Below are 12741 nucleotides of genomic sequence, written 5' to 3'. Positions count from 1 at the left end.
TTAATAGTTCATCAATCGGATCCCAAGGGGAGCCAGCCCTTATGTTATGAATTAATTCTGTTGGCAGGAAGGGGGATGAGCACAATGCACATGAGTTCATCTTTTTTTCCTGTGGCTACCCGGTTAATGGTATTGTGTCCCTGCCAATCGAGCGAGTTCTCACAAGGGGAAACCCCTGCTCACCTATCAGCTTTGGAAATGTTTGGAAAGGGCCTGGGCAGCCTTCAATCATAATTCCAAAGTCGCTTCCCTAGAAGTAAGCACTATTGAATAACATGGGACTTACATCTGAGTAGACCTATAGGTGTGAATCTTGGTTTGGTTTGCCGAACTACCCAGGCACTGGTCTGTCTCCACCCCCATAAAGGACACTTCGACGGTCACTGGGGAGGGGGATACATATGAGCTGTTCAATCAAACTTGATAAGAAGACTTCAATCATAAGCTGCAATTCTAAAGACACTTCCCTGGGAGTAAGCACAAGGAAATATGGCACCAAAGGCAATGATTTATTGGCACTATAGAAAAAGAAAAAAGTAAACATAAAGCGTCGCCCCTCTACCCCTTTGCCAGGCAATTTCTTGCTGGGCGCTCACGGACACTCACCTTCCTCAGGGTCCATTGATGTATATGTGTGAGGTGTAACTGACGAAAATCTCAAAGGATCAATGGTTTAGAGAGAGAACTGTGATCTGTGCAAATTTGGTGTAGCTAAGTGCAAAAATAGCTTCCCCAAAGAGCCTGGAAGTTCTCATTGCAAAGAATGGTCCAAAAGTCATGTTAATGAAAAAAACCCAATGAATCAGATCTGAGCTATCAAAGCCCCAGCCAGAAAAAAACAAAAAGGTCACATTGTTGGTTTGGAATCCTCAAATCTGAAACTGACAAAGAATTTTTTTAAGTGCACACCCCTAGCTGGTAACCTTTAAAAGGGTCTGTCAATGGTTATTTGCTGTGACAGCTAAATAGATCATGAGACAACAGAAATAAGAAAGAATGCCTATAATGCGATGCCTCCTAGCAATTCCCTTTGTTGCCCACCCGTGCCTGGCCTTACACCTGAAGTGAAAGGGATACTCTAGTATTCTGCATAGAGACTCCATGGTAAAAACAAAGAGTTTTTGCAAAATGCTACAGTGTCCACAGTGATGTGCTGCCATCTTTTCCAGGTGCATGGAGAGTGGAGTCAGCATGTTGCCAGAAAATTCAGTACATTGCAAGCAAGCCTCCCCGCCCCACAAAGGTCAGTCTCCCTCCAGTTTTTTTTGGGGGGGGACCTGGTAACCCTAGAAATAAGAGAGCTGTTACTTCTATGTTTTCTTTTGTCTTTTCCGGTGGTATCTAATTGGCCACTGTGGAAAACAGGATGCTAAACTAAATGGACCACTGGCCTAACTGAGCAAAGTTCTTCTCCCCTGCATATGTAGCGGTCCAATGATGGATCATACTCAGGGGAACCCAACAATCTGTACAGCCTGTGCCCCTTCTCCTTTGCTCATCGTTCCTGGTTTAAAACATGTTATGGCCTTTTTCCAGTCTCATATTGTCATAAAGTTCCCTTTTGTCATCGGTTCCATCTTTAACACGCCTGACTAATGGCTGTATAGATGTGCAGCTGCCTCCCCAAGAGGAACACCTCTCAGATTGCGTACACGGCTTCACCACCACCAACAAAAAAAGCTAACTGCGAGGCTAGAGGCATCTTGTGTTATTATGACAGCTCTGTGATGTTGCATAGCTTCACCCTTATTTGCGTTACAAAAGAGGATTGCATGCAGATGCATTTCAAAGTGCAAATCAATGGCAGCAGACCACAGAAAGAAAATGGGAATTTCTGAGACAGAGACAACGGGGAGGGGGGCTAGAAGAGTGGTTTTCATCACGTTCCAAGGTACTGTGGTCACAACCAGTGAAGAAAGGAAATGGAGCATTAGGTTAGGCCTGCACCTGTGTCTGTGTTGATGGTGTAGTGGGACAGACAGTCCTTGGACTAAATGTACCTATTTTGAAAAGGAACAACATGAAGCTTGGAGGACACACACTCCTTTAGAGCACAGGTGCAAATGCCACGATTGCACCCATCTGCACCACAGACAATATAGGCCAGCTGTGCATCCTATGTACTACCCGAATGCAGACTCAGCGCAGAGCTTGAGATGTGCTCTTTATTAGGATGTGCAGCTTATCCATGGAGAATTTCCACAAGCGCAGAAAGGAGTGCAGTGCAGACTCGATACAAACTTACAGTGCAATTCAAAAGAGAGTTACACTCTTCTAAGTCCATTGAAGTCAATAAGCTTAGAAGTTTGTGTCTCTACTTAGGACTGTACTGCCAGATTCTATATGCTTAAAGCAAGAACAGGGCAGAGCAGCACAATAAAGCTCATGCTTTGGAGGCCTCAGATCCAACTCCTGGCACCCTCTAGGGCTGCCGTACACATTACGTTCTTCTTTAATTGCACACACCTGGGATGCTTTTGAATCATATCAGCAACCCTTACACAGGAACTCCCAAATGGCAGCAAACTTATTTCTTACTTTGGTTTCTCCCAAAGCTTGGGATTAACATATGCAGTAAAGTTAAGCTGTGACTCCAGTAAAATTCCAGCAGCCTCAGGCACTCCTGGTCTTCTGTCACCTCTAGACCAGAGAGCAAAGTTGTCATTCCAGGCACACATTTTTTATAAACAACTTGACATCCCAAGCTGAAACTTTCTCACCTACCAGTTAGAACCTAACTAACCAATAAAATTCAAATTTTCATCCTTGGTTCAATCCCTGGTCCAGAGTAGACATGGGCTCGAACAGCATTACGAACGGAAAAAACCCACAAACAGCCCATTCGTCTGTTCACGAACAAGCCGTTCATGAGCCTCCATTCTAAACGAACAAGTGGTCCTTGCACTCGTTGTCTTCTTCGGCCGTTCGTCAAGCCAGACAGTCTGAGGCCTTTCAATCAATTCCCCTGGCAATGGCAGGGACTGAACTCTGTCTGAACTCCTTCTGGCATTCCTTCTGGCTTTAACCCGTCAAAGTAGCTTCCAGCAAAGAGTCCTGTTTTTGCCACTGTGATGAGAAAATAACAACAAAGGGGGAGACTCATGCATCATGACTTTCCTGGGGTGCAATCTCTCTGAAACTTGGGGGGTCTTCGGAGGACAGTAAGGACTATGTTCCCTGCAAATTTGATGGGTATTGAACATTGGGAAGGTCAGTTTGTAACCCCTCAAAGTAGCTGCCTTCCAACAGGCAGTTCTGTTTTTGCCACTGTGAAGAGAAAATGACAGCAAAGGGGGGCACATGGATTATGCCTTTTCTGGGGTGCAATCTCTCTGAAACCTGGGGGGTCTTCGGAGGACAGTGAGGACTATGTCCCCTGCAAATTTGGTGGGTATTGGACATTGGGAAGGTCAGTTTGTGGGGTGTTTAAAGGGCCCTGCCCCTTGCAGAGGCAGGAAAGGGCCCTTTAAACTATCAACTGGCAGGCGGCAGGGGGGAATTCCCCCTGCCACCTGCCAGCTGATAGTTTAAAGGGATCTTTAAGGGGCCACGAACAATGAACAACGAACATGTTTGTGAACAGGGTCATGTTTATTACTGTTTGTTGTTCATTGTTCGTGGATGGCAATGAACAATGAACAGCTTGTTCATTTTTTTTTCGTTCGTGCCCATGTCTAGTCCAGAGGCACCCAGTTAATAATAATAATATTTGATTTATATACTGCCCTTCAGGACAATTTAATGCCCACTTAGAGCAGTTTGCAAAGTATGTTATTATTATTCCCACAACAAACACCCTGTGAGGTGGGTGGGGCTGAGAGAGCTCTGAGAGAGCTGTGATTGACCCAAGATCACCCAGCTGGCTTCAAGCAGAGGCGTGGGGAATTAAACCCGGTTCTCCAGATTAGAGTCCCGGTGCTCTTAACCACTACACCAAACTTATCCCACTCACAGGATTTTCAGTGTATAAAAATAGCACCACATACCCAGGTACACTGATTGCAGGATTTCCCGCCTACCGCCCCTTCCCGGGATCCTTCATGGAGACTTTGAGCAGGCCTCAGTCTTGGCATCACTCCCTCTTCACTCTGCACCCCAGTCACTGATTGGGTTGGCACAATGCAGTCTTCTTGTGTGTCTTTCACCTCCCTTCTCCTGGATTGTCCAGGATTTCTTCTGTCTTTAGGATCAGGCTTGCATCTTTTCTTTACCACTACCATCACCACCACTTATTGTAGCCACTTGTATTGTCTAGGATCTATCTCACACTATGTAATCCACCTTGAGTCCCAGTGAGAAAGGTGGTCTATAAACAAACAAATAGGTGTCTTAGTTTGCATATTAGGTTGCTGTGTGTGTATGCTTGACTGTATGTTCAGGTCTTAGTGCCTCTTGTTATTCACCTTCCTATATTTTTACAGTAAACATTGTAATTTCTGATGTATTGTCAAAGGCTTTCACGGCCAGAGAACGATAGTTGTTGTGGATTTTCCGGGCTGTATCGCCGTGGTCTTGGCATTGTAGTTCCTGACGTTTCATCAGCAGCGGTGACTGGCATCTTCAGAGGTATAGCACCAAAAGACAGAGATCTGTCACTGTGACACTGAGAGATCTCTGTCTTGTGGTGCTACACCTCTGAAGATGCCAGTCACAGCTGCTGATGAAACGTCAGGAACTACAATGCCAAGACCACGGCGATACAGCCCGGAAAATCCACAAAAACCATTGTAATTTCCACCTGTTTCTTTTTGGGAAACTTGCTACACCCCCTTGGTGAAGTGCTGCCAAAGACTGGGACCCAGTATGCACAGTGATCCCTTCATGAAAGTTTGCCCATAAGTGCACATGTTTGAACTTGACACATGAGAAGGACTCTTAAAATGCTGAGGGCCCTACACATGTACCCCATGTGGGTAACACTTTATGTTACGTCTAGAAATACAGTGCAAAAATCAAACAAACACGCAGTTATTTTATTTATTTAAAAATATTCCTAAACCTTTTGGTCACCAAACTGCTCCCAGTAAAACAGCCAATGCATCATGAACCACAATAAATAGTATTGGCAGAGGAAACGGCTTTAAGCAATTAGGGAAAGCACTACATAAATCATCATCATAATCATCAACTTGAAAAATCTTCTTCCTGCCTGAGCTTGGCAACTTGAGACCAGTCAGGATAAACAATACTGAATAGGGATCCCAGGTGCCCCAGTGAGGGCCGCAGACCCTCCACTCCCACCTTCCACCCCCTGCCACCACTCACCTGGCAAGCGGTGGGGGAGGGGGGTAATAGGCCTCTCAGGTGTGCTCCCAGGGTGGCATGGCGATGTTTGGGGCCCAAATTGGCCTGCTGTGAAGTGCAGGAGCGCTCCCAGCCTCTGCATGATGATGTCACTTCCTGGAAGTGATCTCATCACGATGTGCACTCAAAGACATCTGAAAAGGTGAGTGCAAGGTTCCCCCTCTCTTGCCAGGAGGATAAGGCAACCTGGAAACCCTAATACTGACCTACCTGGGCCAAAAATCTGATCCAGCATAAGGCAGTTGTTAATAACTTGCTTCAGGATGAAATGTATGCTAGAAGAACTCACAGCACTGCTCTGTAACCCTTATGCATGGCTGGTGCCAGGTTTTCTGGTGCCTAAGGCCATATACCTGCACCTGATGGCAGCTTCAGGGGTGTTGCTGCCCCCATGTGCGCACGCGCAAAGTGCTCATGCGCACCAGGTCTGCATGATGATGTCACAGCACATGACATCATCACACGGGGTGTGCTGCTGTGAGCCGGCCGCCCCATTGGCGAGGCAGGCAGCTGGGACAGTGCATGGGAGGCCTTGTCGTGGCCTCTGAGTCCTCGGAGGATGAAGACCTCGGGGAGGACGACAGGAGTGGGAATACTCCAAGCTCCTCCAGCGTCAGCTGCTTGGAAAACCAGCAGGGACTGGAGCAGCAGGAATCCCTGCCAGAGCAGGTTGAGGAATCCAGGGCAGACTCAGGGACAGAAGCTGCCCCTTTACCTGCATCAGCTCCTGAGACTAAGGCAGCATCCCCACCTAGCTTCCCCCGAACCTGATAGGCAGCGCAGAGGGAGGCAGTGGCTTGCTGCACAGGAAAGGAGGCAAAGTGCAAGGCTTCAGGCACTCAAGCAACATCGGAACGACCTTGAGTTGTAACAGAGTGCAGCACCGTCCTGCAGGTGAGAACTCTTAAGCCAGGACGCCCTCTCCTTCGGTGCAGAAGCACCTGCACACAGACCCGCCCGGTTCCTGCGACGCCATTCTGCTCTGACTGCTTTTCGGCTCTGACCCCCGCATTCGGCTCCTTGGACTACGCTCCCGGCTCACTCCCTTATTGGCTTGTTTGAACTCGGACTGCTGGAGAGGCTCGTGGCTGTCGCCCTGCCTGCATTCCAGCACAGACCTCCCAGCCTCCTGCACAGTTGCCCCGCACCGCCCCGGCCACCTGTCATGCCTGGCTGGCCCGCAGCTGTGTGCTGGTGGCAGCAGTAGTGGCAGCACGGGGCAACTGAGTGGGAGGGCTGGGAGGCTGCCTGCTCAGTTGCCCTGCACTGCTGCCATCAGCATGCGCTCCTGGCCAGGCACCTGTGGGCCAGGTGCGACAGGCAGCCGGGGCGGCACACAGGAGCGGCTTCCTAGCCCTCCCATTCAGCCGCCAGCATTGCCGCTGCCAGCCCCGTGGCACGCACCCCCGCCCCCGGTCAGCGCTCATGGCGGCTGCTGGCACCGCCTCAATGGATACACCGGCTCTGCCCTTATGCTATTGAGGATCCTCTGGTCATGGCATCTGAGCTAATTTTGGGCCCAGTATGAATGGTGTCCAATTTCTTAGAGTCAGGCCTTTTCTGAATCACACTGGAAGGAAGCTCCCTCAGTACTCTCTACAGCCTTGGATGACATGCTGTATAGCACAGCCATGACAAGGACAGTCCCGGCTGTTCAGGTGACAAATTTCTCTGTAGCAATGGGAATCAAGATCTCGCTCAAAGGAAGTGAGTAGGACAGGAGTCTTTCTGGGAGTTGATCTTGGCAAACATACTGTACTATCCTAGGCAGAGTTATTCCACTCTAAGCCTACCGATCTCAATGGACTTTAACTGGAGTAACTCCACATAAGATTGCACATAGAGTCTCTCAATACAAGGCATATTACACAAGTAGGATCAAGTGAAAGCTCTTACACTTGATCTCCCATTGTGGCTACACATGCACTGCTAGGGAGACAGAATACACTTGAACATAAGACCACAGAGAAAGTTAGTGTAGAATGTCATGTGTAGACAGACTCACAGTTGCTGCTCTGTGTTGGGTTTGAATCCTAACGTCACCTCAAATCTCACATAGATTGTGGTCTAGTAAGATTGGGCAATGTCATGTCTGAGCCCCATCCATGCCAATTTTGATTCTGTTCTGCTGAACACAGTGTATCTTGCTATAGCTCAATATCACTTTGCTAGTGTCATAACTATTCTTTTCTCAGGTTTTCACAGGTGTTTATCTGTTGGACTGTAACAGCTTCCAGTGTTTATGACCTTGTGCTCATTCCCAGACAGTGCTGTGTCTTGCTTCCTAGTAACTCATCGTGATATCACAAATATGTGAAATGTTCTCACACAAAGAGAGCGCCAAAGTATTGTTTACAGTTGGGAGGGGGTAGAAAGGAGTAAACTAGAATGGTAAAAGAGAAGTGTCTCTCACATGATGTCATTCCTATCAACTTCTACTCTTGCGGCTTAGATGTCTACCTTGCTTCTAAGTAGTCCTATGGAACTGTATATGGAAATGATCTGATTTCTGAATAAAAGCCATTTTGACCAAGAACTTGTGTCTTGTTGCAAATGGGTCAGAGATCTGTCTGCTGTATCCTGTCATCCATAGCCTGACAGGCTATGTGAATGTGGATATTTCCCCCCAAATAGATCAAACCCTTAACGTAATTTATAACTGAGTCACAGAGGTCTTATCAGAATCATATATTTTCTCTTAAGCCAGTGTGCAATACTAGATCAAGTGCTTGAAACAGGCCTTAAAGCTCTCTGACTGAACAGGGGTCAAACATTTTCTCTCAGCTAAGGGCTTTTTGTGGAGACAAGTATCCGCTACCATAGCTTCTAAGAGGAAAAGAGTTGTTGCTGTTAATCCCCATTTTAATAAAAGCATTCCTAGCCTAGCAACTCTAAAGTTTTTTGGCCTAATTGAGAGCATTCAGTCACCTTCCACTTTCAATTTAAAATATTCAACCTGGCGTTTTGTATCTGACGTCAACTTTTTGTATGCATTTCCTTGCATTTCAGACAGCAAGCATATTTTATGCATGAATTTGCTTCATTTGTATCCTTTCAGGACAGTTAACAAAAACTTACAGCATTAAAAAAAAAACATAAGCAAGCAACAGAATTGATCCACAGCAAGTGGCCATTTACCATTAATAGCCGAAAGGTAAAGATTCTCTGGGAAAAAATCCCATCTATTCTCCTTTACCTGTAAACAAAAATCTATCAAGCTATCCATTTTGGTGACTTCTTGCAATTATGTTTCAGAGAAGGGATGAGACAGAGAGATAACGGGGGTCTATGGGGGGTCTTGCAATCCACACTAATGATTTGCTTGCATCAGTTTCCAAGAATGTCTGGACCATTCTGGCTGTCTTCTTAAACGTCTGCCCGAGTCCCTGTTGCTTTCCACATCTGTCTAAATACCAGCACTAGAGCTTTCAGGCCAAAAGTCAATACAATCTCTCTTCGAAATCAAGAGTTAACAATTAAAATGATGTAAAACCAATTCTGCCGTGACCTTCATGGAGTAGGATTGTAACCTCTGTTTGAGTCCTGTCTTTGGTAAAATGCTGGCCTTACAAAAGAAATGTGAAGTTATGGAATACTTAAATACTACAAACATCAGGCAGCTGGAGGAGGAAGGACATGGGGAAGAGAGGCATTTTCCCCAGTGTATCCATACTGCCTAATACATCCTCCCCCCGCCCACTCCAAAGACAGTGTAAGATTCACATTCAAGTCAAGAAAATAGGAGCACAGAAATGTAACCTTGTGTCCAGAACCCACAAACCTGCTTATCAGCTCACTGGGGACAACTGGCCACTGACTGGGGTGACCAGCAGCAAATATATCCCTGACCCTGAGCAGAAAAAAAAACATATCAGAGATCTGGGAGTCTCCTTTGGTGAACTGAGAAATAAAATCTCTGCTAGGTAGAGCTAGACTCACCTACATCGATTGAAGTCAATGGACTTTGAATGCCGTAACTCTGCTTAGGATTGCACTATTAGGGGAGGAATGGCAATGCTCTTGTATTGCATTGAGCAAAGCCCTATGTGATATTGTAGCAACAATATGTGAGCAACCACTTCACTTTCCCGGAGTCCTTTTGCATTTTTTCGCTGGTAAAAGGCTAGAGAAGGTTTCTCATGTAACACTGGACTTTGCAGTAGAAAAAGCAAAGCAAAAGACTTACAGTGCTTCTGTGTTCCATACTCTGGTTTTTATTTTTTAATTTCTTCCTGCCTGGCTTTCCTCCTCAATGGGCACCCAAAGCAGCTTGTAGCATTGGCCTCTCCTCCACTTTATCCTCAGTACAACTCTGTGAGACAGGTAAGACATTCCATTTCAGATAGGTTCATTCAGGGCTTTTTTTTTCTGGGAAAAGAGGTGGTGGAACTCAGTGGGTTGCCCTTGGAGAAAATGGTCCCATGGCTGGTGGCCCCACCCCCTGATCTCCAGACAGAGGGGAGCTTAGATTGCCCTCTGCGCCGCTCAGTGCAATCTAAACTCCCCTCTGTCTGGAGATCAGGACGGAGGCAGGGCCACCAGCCATGGGACCATTTTCAAGAGTTTCAGGAACTCGGTTCCACCACGTTCCAGCTGAAAAAAAGCCCTGGGTTCATTCCAAACAACCACAGATGAACTGGTTTGCACCGAGTTTTTGCACTACTGCACGTGCGCAAAGATGCTGCTGATTCCGACTGATCAACGGCCATTAGTGTCACAATGGACTACATAAACAAACACTGAAAGGAAGGTCTTATTGAAACTTTTGAAAGACTGGGGGAGTGGGGACAGGGGAGAGTACTGTCAGAGAAAACCTGGAAGTAAAGTCATGCCACTGTAGGAATCAGTGGAAACCTATTGGTTTTACCAGTTACCTCCAAGTTCAAGGTCTTGGTTATCACTTACAAAGCTCTTTGCAGCCTTGATCCGACATACCTATGGGACTACCTCCCTCCCTATGCTCCTCATGGCAGGTTTGCTCATCTGAACAGGGTCTCCTGCAGGTGCCACCCTGCTCATCGACGAAATCAACAGCAGCCTGTACACGGGTTTTCTCTGTGGTGGCCCCTACCCTGTGGAATGGCCTGCCTGAGAAGGTCAGGAGAGCCCCCACTCTCCTGGCTTTCCACAAACAATGCAAAACTAAATTATTCAAAAAGGCTTTTTACTCAGATAGGAAGGCTCTATAGGAGGGCTGTATTGTGTATCTGTTAATGAGTTGGGAACCATGGACTTCGCCACTATATTGTATTGGATTCCTGCTTATGCTATGTCTTGTGAACTTGTATCTATTTACCCTATGGCATTGTTTATGGAAATGTTCTTGATATTGACTATACTAATCTCACACTATGTAATCCACCTTGAGTCTCAGTGAGAAAGGCAGACTATAAATAAATAAATAAATCTCTACAGTGTCATCATGACCTCACTTCCAGGTTCCCATGGAAGTGTCATAATGTTGTCATGATAATACCAATTTTTTAAATTCATTTTCTCCCACCAGCAGAGTTAGGGAGATCCCAGTGGGAGGTGTCCCGGAGTGACCTGACAACCCTACTGCTTTATATGATTTGTGAGTAATTTGTCTAGTTAAACAATTAATCTGTTGAGGAGGGAAGGTATACAGCAAGGGGGGTAATAGAACTCCATTTGATTGTGTGGGAACACACACACACACAAATCCAATCGCAATGCACTGCATGTTTAGGAAGTAATACGATGAAGGAACCTCTCAAACACCAATGAACAGATCAATTAACTATTCAACCGTTGAAAAATCAAGATCTTGTTTGCAACTGGTGAACGGGAGGCAAACTGAACCAGTGGGTGTTTGAGCTTCCATAGCAGAATCCACATTCAAATCTGGGTCTCCCAGACAGGGTCACTGAGAGACAGCGATTAGGAGGACAAAATTCTCTGGGCCTGTCAACTCTGGATGGCCCCTGAAGTTAGAATCATCTTGCATTCAATGAATGTATTTTTAAAAAATTTCTTGCAGTTCAGTTCTTAGCCACTAGGGGCGGAGCAGAGCAATCCGACAGGGCACAGACTCTGCCCGGTTAGTGGAGTTTGCAGCCGTTTTTTCCAGCCAGTTTTTTTTTTTTTTTAGAAAGCTCTCCATGTACTATGAAGTGCAAAGAAATGCAAGATTCAGGTGCAGTAGTGCCCTAAAGACCAACTAGATTTCCAAGATATGAGCTTTCGAGAGTCAAAGCTCTCTTCATCAGATACACAGAGTGCTCTATACAGATAGTAGTTTATTGAGCCTGGAGTATATTTAATATGCAGATTGCATGTTATGTTAACAAACTGATTTTTAATTACTGCAATTCTGCCTTATGGTGATATGGATTCAGCTAGCTGTAATATACACAAAATATAAGAAATTATCATTTAGCATAATTAGAATTTCTCAGTTAATTATTACAAACTTAAAAATGCTTTTATTTTGCTCAGCACTCCAAGCTCCTATATGTCATGAAACGGCTACAAGATCCGTTAAGTAATATTTGTGCAGATAGGAAACTGAATGCATTAGAGACTCTTTCTTCGTAATATTTCACATTATTACCATAAAAATTTCAATTTCTTTTCTGAGATAATTATAGGAGGTCCAGAAGGAATGTTGTGGGGGTTGCCCTGCAGGACTTCCCCTCTCCATATGATGCAGTTTGCCGGTTAAGATCCACCCAATAAGGATCCTTGGGGGGCTCCAGCTCTCCATCAAGTAAAGCTGAAGGGTGTCAAAATGAAGAAATTTTCACTTGCACCTCCTTCTCTTAGCAGGTATGTCAGGAGTGCTCTGTGTAGCTAATGAACTTTGACTCTTGAAACCTCATACCCTGGAAATCTAGTTAGTCTTTAATAATAACAACAATAATAAAAACATTTGATTTATATATCGCCTTTCAGGACAACTTAAAGCTACACTCAGAGCAGTGTACAAAGTGTGTTGTTCTTATCCTCATGACAATCACCCTGTGAGATCAGTGGGGCTGAGAGAGCTGTGTCTAACTCAAGGTCACCCAGCTGGCTTCAAGTGGAGGAGTGAGGAATCAAACCTGGTTCTCAAGATTAGAGTCCTGCCACTCTTAACCACTACACCAAACTGCTACTGGACCCAAATCTTGCTCTTCTACTACAGACCAACATGGCTAACCACTTGAAACTATCTTCTGAAGGGAAAGGGGATGCTGCTAAACCCGTCATCCAACCTGGTATGTCGTCATTCTTCTCTACCCACTTCTAATTATTCTGTTTGTCCCCCTCCCTTTCCAGCCTCGTTCCTTATCTTTCCAAGATGAGGAGTTTAAAAAAATTATTAACAGTAGAACAGAAAACAGTAGAACAGAAAACATATTATTGAAAAGAAAAGGATGTGTGTGTGATTAAGTTAATATTTCCTAGTAATCTATTAAAAATTGATTTCCACCC

Source organism: Eublepharis macularius, chromosome 8 (assembly GCF_028583425.1).
Source record: "Eublepharis macularius isolate TG4126 chromosome 8, MPM_Emac_v1.0, whole genome shotgun sequence".
Lineage (NCBI taxonomy): Eukaryota > Metazoa > Chordata > Lepidosauria > Squamata > Eublepharidae > Eublepharis > Eublepharis macularius.
The sequence above is the reverse complement of the archived record's forward strand: the minus strand, read 5'-3'. Positions refer to the sequence as shown.